This window comes from Pan paniscus, chromosome 7, assembly GCF_029289425.2.
Source record: "Pan paniscus chromosome 7, NHGRI_mPanPan1-v2.0_pri, whole genome shotgun sequence".
NCBI lineage: Eukaryota > Metazoa > Chordata > Mammalia > Primates > Hominidae > Pan > Pan paniscus.
Window position 1 is genome coordinate 12,104,571 of NC_073256.2, and position 12,841 is coordinate 12,117,411.

Sequence of the window (12,841 nt, forward strand, 5' to 3'; positions counted from 1 at the left end):
TAAAAACATGGAAATATCTACACAGTTATCTGTGTAAACATGGAATTATCTACACCTAGATCTGTATAAACATGGAAATATCTACACCACTATCTGTATAAACTTCGGAATATCTACACCACCATCTCTATAAACATGGAAATATCTCCAACGCTATCGTTATAAACCTAGAAATATCTCCACCGCTATCTGTATAAACATGGAAATATCTCCACCGCTATCTCTATAAACATGGAAATATCTACACCGCTATCTGTATAAACATGGAAATATCTACAACGCTATATGTATAAACATGGAAATATCTACACTGCTATATGTATAAACATGGAAATATCTACATCGCTATCTGTATAAACATGGAAATAACCACACCGCTATCACTATAAACATGGAAATATCTACACCGCCATGTGTAAAAACATGGAAATATCTACACAGTCATCTGTAGAAACAAGGAAGTATCTACACCTCCATCTGTATAAACATGGAAATATCTACACTGCCATCTGTATACACATGGAAATATCTACAAGGCAATCTGTATAAACATGGAAATATCTACACCGCTATCTCTACAAACATGGAAATACCTACACCGCTATCTGTATAAACATGGAAATAACTACAACGCTATCTGTATAAACATGGAAATATATACAGCGCTATCTGTATAAACTTGGGAATATCTACACCGCCATCTCTATAAACATGGAAATATCTCCAATGCTATCGTTATAAACCTAGAAATATCTCCACCGCTATCTGTATAAACATGGAAATATATACATTGCTATCTGCATGAACATGGAAATATCTACACTGCCGTCTGCATAAACATGGAATCAGCCACACCGCTATCTGTATAAACATGGAAATATCTACACCGCCAACTGAATAAACGTGGAAATATCTGCACCGCTATCTGTATAAATATGGATATATGTACACCCCTCTCTCTATAATCATGGAAATATCTACACCGCTACCTGTATAAACATGGAAATAACTACACCGCTATCTCTATAAACATGGAAATATGTACACCGCTATCTGCATAAACTTGGAAACATCTACTCCACCAGCTGTATAAACATGGAAATATCTCCACCGCTATCTGTATAAACATGGAAATATCTACGCTGCCATCTGTATAAACATGGAAATATCTACATGGCTATCTGTATAAACATGGATATAGCCACACCGCTATCTGTATAAACATGGAAATATCTACACCGTCATCTGTAAAGACATGGAAATATCTACACAGTCATCTGTATAAACATGGAAGTATCTACACCGCCATCTGTATAAACATCGAAATATCTACACTGCCATCTGTATACACATGGAAATACCTACACAGCCATCTGTATAAACCTGGAAATATCTACAACGCTATCTCTATGAACATGGAAACAGCTTCACTGCTATCAATATGAACATGGAAATATCTACACTGCTATCTGTATAAACATGGAAATATCTACACCACTATCTGTATAAACGTGGAAATACATACACCGCCATCTCTATAAACATGGAAATATATCCACCGCTATTTGTATAAACATGGAAATATATCCACCGCTATCTGTATAAACATGTAAATATGTACACTGCTATCTGTATAAACATGGAATTATCTACATCGCTATCTGTATAAACTTGGAAATATCTACACCGCTATCTGTATACATATGGAAATATCTACACTGCCATCTCTATAAACATGGAAATGTCCACACCGCTATCTGTATCAACATGGAAATATCTACATGGATATCTCGATATACATGGAAATATCTACACCGCCATCTGTATAAACATGGAAATACCTACACCGTCATCTGTATAAACATGGAAATATCTACACCACTATCTGTATAAACATGGAAATATCTACACTGCCATCTGTGTATACATGGAATTATCTACACAGCCATCTCTACAAACCTGGAAATATCTACATCGCTATCTGTAAAAACATGGAAATAACTACACCGCTACTGTATAAACATGGAAATATCTACACCGCTATCTGTATATAATGGAAATATCTACACCGCTATCTGTATAAACTTGGAAATATCTACACCGCCATCTCTATAAACATAGAAATATATCCACCGCTATCGGTATAAACATGGAAATATCTCCACCGCTATCTGTATAAACATGGAATTATCTCCAACGCTATCTGTAAAAAAATGGAAATATCTACACCGCTATCTGTATAAACATGGAAATATCTACATTGCTATCTGCATGAACACGGAAATATCTACACTGCCATCTGTATAAATATGGAAATAGCGACACCGCTATCTGTATAAACATGGAAGTATCTACACCGCCATCTGAATAAACATGGAAATACCTACACAGCTATCTGTATAAGTATGGAAATATCTACACCGATATCTCTATAAACATGGAAATATCTACACAGCTATCACTACAAACATGGAAATATCTACACCGCCATCTGCATAAACTTGGAAATATCTACACAGTCATCTGTATATACATGGAAGTGTCAACACCTCCATCTGTACAAACATGGAAATATCTACACTGCGATCTGTATACACTTGGAAATATCTACACAGCCATCTGTATAAACCTGGAAATATCTACAATGCTAATCTCTATGAACATGGAAATACCTACACCGCTCTCTGTATAAACATGGAAATATCTACACCGCTGTCTGCATAAACATGCAAATATCTACACTGCTATCTGTATAAACGTGGTAATATCTACACCGCCATCTCTATAAACATGGAAATATATCCACCGCTATCTCTATATACATGGAAATATCTCCACCGCTATCTGTATAAACATGGAAATATCTACACCGCTATCTGTATAAACATGGAAATATCTACACCGCTATCTGTATAATCTTGGAAATATCTACGCCGCTATCTGTATACATATGGAAATACCTACACCGCCATCTCTATTAACATGGAAATGTCTACACCGCTATCTGTAAACATGGAAATATCTACATGGCTATCTCTATATACATGGAAATATCTACACGGCCATCTTTATAAAAATGGAAATACCTACACAGTCGTCTCTATGAACATGGAAATATCTACACCACTAACTGTACAAACATGGAAATATCTACACTGCATTCTGTATGAACTTGGAAATATCTACACAGCCATCTCTATAAAACTGAAAAAATTTACATCGCTATCTTTATAAACATGGAAATAGCCACACCGCTATCTGTATAAACATGGAAATATCTACAGCGCCATCTGTAAAAACATGGAAATATCTACACAGTCATCTGTATAAACATGGAAGAATCTACACCTCCATCTGTGAAAACATGGAAATATCTACACAACCAACTCTATTAACCTGGAAAAATCTTCATAGCTATCTTTATATACATGGAAATAGCCACACCACTATCTGTATAAACATGGAAATATCTACAATGCCATCTGTATAAACATGGAATCATCCACACCGCTATCTGTATAAACATGGAAATATCTACACCACCCTCTGAATAAACATGGAAATACCTACACCGATATCTCTAAAAATATGGAAATATCTACACCGCTATCTGCATAAAGTTGGAAATATCTACACCGCCAACTGTATAAACATGGAAATATCTTCACCGCTATCTGTATAAACATGGAAATATCTCCACCGCTATCTGTATAAACATGGAAATAACTACATCGCTATCTCTATAGACATGGAAATCGCCACACCGCTATCTGTATAAACATGGAAATATCTACACTGCCATCTGTAAAAACATGGAAATATCTACACAGTCATCTGTAGAAACATGGAAATATCTACATCTACATCTGTATAAACATGGAAATATATACAATGCCATCTGTATACACATGGAAATATCAACACAGCCATCTGTATAAACATGGAAATATCTACGCCGCTATCTGTATAAACATGGAAATACCTTCACCGCTATCTGCATAAACATGGAAATGTCTACACCGCTATCTGTATAAACATGGATATATCTACAACGCTATCTGTATAAACTTGGAAATATCTACACCGTCATCAGTATAAACATAGAAACACCTACACAGTCATCTGTATAAACATGGAAATATCTACACCACTATCCGTATAAACATGGAAATGTCTACACTACGATCTGTATAAACATGGAAATATCTGCACAGGCATCTCTATAAACATGGAAATATCAACATCGCTATCTATATAAACATGGAAATAGCCACACCGTTTTCTGTATAAACAAGGAAATATCTACACCACCATCTGTAAAAACATGGAAATATCTACACAGTTATCTGTGTAAACATGGAATTATCTACACCTAGATCTGTATAAACATGGAAATATCTACACCGCTATCTGTATAAACATGGAAATATCTACACCACTATCTGTATAAACTTCGGAATATCTACACCACCATCTCTATAAACATGGAAATATCTCCAACGCTATCGTTATAAACCTAGAAATATCTCCACCGCTATCTGTATAAACATGGAAATATCTCCACCGCTATCTCTATAAACTTGGAAATATCTACACCGCTATCTGTATAAACATGGAAATATCTACAACGCTATATGTATAAACATGGAAATATCTACACTGCTATATGTATAAACATGGAAATATCTACATCGCTATCTGTATAAACATGGAAATAACCACACCGCTATCACTATAAACATGGAAATATCTACACCGCCATGTGTAAAAACATGGAAATATCTACACAGTCATCTGTAGAAACAAGGAAGTATCTACACCTCCATCTGTATAAACATGGAAATATCTACACTGCCATCTGTATACACATGGAAATATCTACAAGGCAATCTGTATAAACATGGAAATATCTACACCGCTATCTCTACAAACATGGAAATACCTACACCGCTATCTCTATAAACATGGAAATATCTCCACCGCTATCTCTATAAACATGGAAATATCTACATTGCTATCTGCATGAACATGGAAATATCTACACTGCCGTCTGCATAAACATGGAATCAGCCACACCGCTATCTGTATAAACATGGAAATATCTACACCGCCAACTGAATAAACGTGGAAATATCTGCACCGCTATCTGTATAAATATGGATATATGTACACCCCTCTCTCTATAATCATGGAAATATCTACACCGCTACCTGTATAAACATGGAAATAACTACACCGCTATCTCTATAAACATGGAAATATGTACACCGCTATCTGCATAAACTTGGAAACAACTACTCCACCAGCTGTATAAACATGGAAATATCTCCACCGCTATCTGTATAAACATGGAAATATCTACGCTGCCATCTGTATAAACATGGAAATATCTACATGGCTATCTGTATAAACATGGATATAGCCACACCGCTATCTGTATAAACATGGAAATATCTACACCGTCATCTGTAAAGACATGGAAATATCTACACAGTCATCTGTATAAACATGGAAGTATCTACACCGCCATCTGTATAAACATCGAAATATCTACACTGCCATCTGTATACACATGGAAATACCTACACAGCCATCTGTATAAACCTGGAAATATCTACAACGCTATCTCTATGAACATGGAAACAGCTTCACTGCTATCAATATGAACATGGAAATATCTACACTGCTATCTGTATAAACATGGAAATATCTACACCACTATCTGTATAAACGTGGAAATACATACACCGCCATCTCTATAAACATGGAAATATATCCACCGCTATTTGTATAAACATGGAAATATATCCACCGCTATCTGTATAAACATGTAAATATGTACACTGCTATCTGTATAAACATGGAATTATCTACATCGCTATCTGTATAAACTTGGAAATATCTACACCGCTATCTGTATACATATGGAAATATCTACACTGCCATCTCTATAAACATGGAAATGTCCACACCGCTATCTGTATCAACATGGAAATATCTACATGGCTATCTCGATATACATGGAAATATCTACACCGCCATCTGTATAAACATGGAAATACCTACACCGTCATCTGTATAAACATGGAAATATCTACACCACTATCTGTATAAACATGGAAATATCTACACTGCCATCTGTGTATACATGGAATTATCTACACAGCCATCTCTACAAACCTGGAAATATCTACATCGCTATCTGTAAAAACATGGAAATAACTACACCGCTACTGTATAAACATGGAAATATCTACACCGCTATCTGTATAAAATGGAAATATCTACACCGCTATCTGTATAAACTTGGAAATATCTACACCGCCATCTCTATAAACATAGAAATATATCCACCGCTATCGGTATAAACATGGAAATATCTCCACCGCTATCTGTATAAACATGGAATTATCTCCAACGCTATCTGTAAAAAAATGGAAATATCTACACCGCTATCTGTATAAACATGGAAATATCTACATTGCTATCTGCATGAACACGGAAATATCTACACTGCCATCTGTATAAATATGGAAATAGCGACACCGCTATCTGTATAAACATGGAAGTATCTACACCGCCATCTGAATAAACATGGAAATACCTACACAGCTATCTGTATAAGTATGGAAATATCTACACCGATATCTCTATAAACATGGAAATATCTACACAGCTATCACTACAAACATGGAAATATCTACACCGCCATCTGCATAAACTTGGAAATATCTACACAGTCATCTGTATATACATGGAAGTGTCAACACCTCCATCTGTACAAACATGGAAATATCTACACTGCGATCTGTATACACTTGGAAATATCTACACAGCCATCTGTATAAACCTGGAAATATCTACAATGCTAATCTCTATGAACATGGAAATACCTACACCGCTCTCTGTATAAACATGGAAATATCTACACCGCTGTCTGTATAAACATGCAAATATCTACACTGCTATCTGTATAAACGTGGTAATATCTACACCGCCATCTCTATAAACATGGAAATATATCCACCGCTATCTCTATATACATGGAAATATCTCCACCGCTATCTGTATAAACATGGAAATATCTACACCGCTATCTGTATAAACATGGAAATATCTACACCGCTATCTGTATAATCTTGGAAATATCTACGCCGCTATCTGTATACATATGGAAATACCTACACCGCCATCTCTATTAACATGGAAATGTCTACACCGCTATCTGTAAACATGGAAATATCTACATGGCTATCTCTATATACATGGAAATATCTACACGGCCATCTTTATAAAAATGGAAATACCTACACAGTCGTCTCTATGAACATGGAAATATCTACACCACTAACTGTATAAACATGGAAATATCTACACTGCATTCTGTATGAACTTGGAAATATCTACACAGCCATCTCTATAAAACTGAAAAAATCTACATCGCTATCTTTATAAACATGGAAATAGCCACACCGCTATCTGTATAAACATGGAAATATCTACAGCGCCATCTGTAAAAACATGGAAATATCTACACAGTCATCTGTATAAACATGGAAGAATCTACACCTCCATCTGTGAAAACATGGAAATATCTACACAACCAACTCTATTAACCTGGAAAAATCTTCATAGCTATCTTTATAAACATGGAAATAGCCACACCACTATCTGTATAAACATGGAAATATCTACAATGCCATCTGTATAAACATGGAATCATCCACACCGCTATCTGTATAAACATGGAAATATCTACACCACCCTCTGAATAAACATGGAAATACCTACACCGATATCTCTAAAAATATGGAAATATCTACACCGCTATCTGCATAAAGTTGGAAATATCTACACCGCCAACTGTATAAACATGGAAATATCTTCACCGCTATCTGTATAAACATGGAAATATCTCCACCGCTATCTGTATAAACATGGAAATAACTACATCGCTATCTCTATAGACATGGAAATCGCCACACCGCTATCTGTATAAACATGGAAATATCTACACTGCCATCTGTAAAAACATGGAAATATCTACACAGTCATCTGTAGAAACATGGAAATATCTACATCTACATCTGTATAAACATGGAAATATATACAATGCCATCTGTATACACATGGAAATATCAACACAGCCATCTGTATAAACATGGAAATATCTACACCGCTATCTGTATAAACATGGAAATACCTTCACCGCTATCTGCATAAACATGGAAATGTCTACACCGCTATCTGTATAAACATGGATATATCTACACCGCTATCTGTATAAACTTGGAAATATCTACACCGTCATCAGTATAAACATAGAAACACCTACACAGTCATCTGTATAAACATGGAAATATCTACACCACTATCCGTATAAACATGGAAATGTCTACACTACGATCTGTATAAACATGGAAATATCTGCACAGGCATCTCTATAAACATGGAAATATCAACATCGCTATCTATATAAACATGGAAATAGCCACACCGTTTTCTGTATAAACAAGGAAATATCTACACCACCATCTGTAAAAACATGGAAATATCTACACAGTTATCTGTGTAAACATGGAATTATCTACACCTAGATCTGTATAAACATGGAAATATCTACACCGCTATCTGTATAAACATGGAAATATCTACACCACTATCTGTATAAACTTCGGAATATCTACACCACCATCTCTATAAACATGGAAATATCTCCAATGCTATCGTTATAAACCTAGAAATATCTCCACCGCTATCTGTATAAACATGGAAATATCTCCACCGCTATCTCTATAAACATGGAAATATCTACACCGCTATCTGTATAAACATGGAAATATCTACAACGCTATATGTATAAACATGGAAATATCTACACTGCTATATGTATAAACATGGAAATATCTACATCGCTATCTGTATAAACATGGAAATAACCACACCGCTATCACTATAAACATGGAAATATCTACACCGCCATGTGTAAAAACATGGAAATATCTACACAGTCATCTGTAGAAACAAGGAAGTATCTACACCTCCATCTGTATAAACATGGAAATATCTACACTGCCATCTGTATACACATGGAAATATCTACAAGGCAATCTGTATAAACATGGAAATATCTACACCGCTATCTCTACAAACATGGAAATACCTACACCGCTATCTGTATAAACATGGAAATAACTACACCGCTATCTGTATAAACATGGAAATATATACAGCGCTATCTGTATAAACTTGGGAATATCTACACCGCCATCTCTATAAACATGGAAATATCTCCAATGCTATCGTTATAAACCTAGAAATATCTCCACCGCTATCTGTATAAACATGGAAATATCTACATTGCTATCTGCATGAACATGGAAATATCTACACTGCCGTCTGCATAAACATGGAATCAGCCACACCGCTATCTGTATAAACATGGAAATATCTACACCGCCAACTGAATAAACGTGGAAATATCTGCACCGCTATCTGTATAAATATGGATATATGTACACCCCTCTCTCTATAATCATGGAAATATCTACACCGCTACCTGTATAAACATGGAAATAACTACACCGCTATCTCTATAAACATGGAAATATGTACACCGCTATCTGCATAAACTTGGAAACAACTACTCCACCAGCTGTATAAACATGGAAATATCTCCACCGCTATCTGTATAAACATGGAAATATCTACGCTGCCATCTGTATAAACATGGAAATATCTACATGGCTATCTGTATAAACATGGATATAGCCACACCGCTATCTGTATAAACATGGAAATATCTACACCGTCATCTGTAAAGACATGGAAATATCTACACAGTCATCTGTATAAACATGGAAGTATCTACACCGCCATCTGTATAAACATCGAAATATCTACACTGCCATCTGTATACACATGGAAATACCTACACAGCCATCTGTATAAACCTGGAAATATCTACAACGCTATCTCTATGAACATGGAAACAGCTTCACTGCTATCAATATGAACATGGAAATATCTACACTGCTATCTGTATAAACATGGAAATATCTACACCACTATCTGTATAAACGTGGAAATACATACACCGCCATCTCTATAAACATGGAAATATATCCACCGCTATTTGTATAAACATGGAAATATATCCACCGCTATCTGTATAAACATGTAAATATGTACACTGCTATCTGTATAAACATGGAATTATCTACATCGCTATCTGTATAAACTTGGAAATATCTACACCGCTATCTGTATACATATGGAAATATCTACACTGCCATCTCTATAAACATGGAAATGTCCACACCGCTATCTGTATCAACATGGAAATATCTACATGGCTATCTCGATATACATGGAAATATCTACACCGCCATCTGTATAAACATGGAAATACCTACACCATCATCTGTATAAACATGGAAATATCTACACCACTATCTGTATAAACATGGAAATATCTACACTGCCATCTGTGTATACATGGAATTATCTACACAGCCATCTCTACAAACCTGGAAATATCTACATCGCTATCTGTAAAAACATGGAAATAACAACACCGCTACTGTATAAACATGGAAATATCTACACCGCTATCTGTATAAAATGGAAATATCTACACCGCTATCTGTATAAAATGGAAATATCTACACCGCTATCTGTATAAACTTGGAAATATCTACACCGCCATCTCTATAAACATAGAAATATATCCACCGCTATCGGTATAAACATGGAAATATCTCCACCGCTATCTGTATAAACATGGAATTATCTCCAACGCTATCTGTAAAAAAATGGAAATATCTACACCGCTATCTGTATAAACATGGAAATATCTACATTGCTATCTGCATGAACACGGAAATATCTACACTGCCATCTGTATAAATATGGAAATAGCGACACCGCTATCTGTATAAACATGGAAGTATCCACACCGCCATCTGAATAAACATGGAAATACCTACACAGCTATCTGTATAAGTATGGAAATATCTACACCGATATCTCTATAAACATGGAAATATCTACACAGCTATCACTACAAACATGGAAATATCTACACCGCCATCTGCATAAACTTGGAAATATCTACACAGTCATCTGTATATACATGGAAGTGTCAACACCTCCATCTGTATAAACATGGAAATATCTACACTGCGATCTGTATACACTTGGAAATATCTACACAGCCATCTGTATAAACCTGGAAATATCTACAATGCTAATCTCTATGAACATGGAAATACCTACACCGCTCTCTGTATAAACATGGAAATATCTACACCGCTATCTGTATAAACATGCAAATATCTACACTGCTATCTGTATAAACGTGGTAATAACTACACCGCCATCTCTATAAACATGGAAATATATCCACCGCTATCTCTATATACATGGAAATATCTCCACCGCTATCTGTATAAACATGGAAATATCTACACCGCTCTCTGTATAAACATGGAAATATCTACACCGCTATCTGTATAATCTTGGAAATATCTACGCCGCTATCTGTATACATATGGAAATACCTACACCGCCATCTCTATTAACATGGAAATGTCTACACCGCTATCTGTATAAACATGGAAATATCTACATGGCTATCTCTATATACATGGAAATATCTACACGGCCATCTTTATAAAAATGGAAATACCTACACAGTCGTCTCTATGAACATGGAAATATCTACACCACTAACTGTATAAACATGGAAATATCTACACTGCATTCTGTATGAACTTGGAAATATCTACACAGCCATCTCTATAAAACTGAAAAAATCTACATCGCTATCTTTATAAACATGGAAATAGCCACACCGCTATCTGTATAAACATGGAAATATCTACAGCGCCATCTGTAAAAACATGGAAATATCTACACAGTCATCTGTATAAACATGGAAGAATCTACACCTCCATCTGTGAAAACATGGAAATATCTACACAACCAACTCTATTAACCTGGAAAAATCTTCATAGCTATCTTTATAATCATGGAAATAGCCACACCACTATCTGTATAAACATGGAAATATCTACAATGCCATCTGTATAAACATGGAATCATCCACACCGCTATCTGTATAAACATGGAAATATCTACACCACCCTCTGAATAAACATGGAAATACCTACACCGATATCTCTAAAAATATGGAAATATCTACACCGCTATCTGCATAAAGTTGGAAATATCTACACCGCCAACTGTATAAACATGGAAATATCTTCACCGCTATCTGTATAAACATGGAAATATCTCCACCGCTATCTGTATAAACATGGAAATAACTACATCGCTATCTCTATAGACATGGAAATCGCCACACCGCTATCTGTATAAACATGGAAATATCTACACTGCCATCTGTAAAAACATGGAAATATCTACACAGTCATCTGTAGAAACATGGAAATATCTACATCTACATCTGTATAAACATGGAAATATATACAATGCCATCTGTATACACATGGAAATATCAACACAGCCATCTGTATAAACATGGAAATATCTACGCCGCTATCTGTATAAACATGGAAATACCTTCACCGCTATCTGCATAAACATGGAAATGTCTACACCGCTATCTGTATAAACATGGATATATCTACACCGCTATCTGTATAAACTTGGAAATATCTACACCGTCATCAGTATAAACATAGAAACACCTACACAGTCATCTGTATAAACATGGAAATATCTACACCACTATCCGTATAAACATGGAAATGTCTACACTACGATCTGTATAAACATGGAAATATCTGCACAGGCATCTCTATAAACACGGAAATAT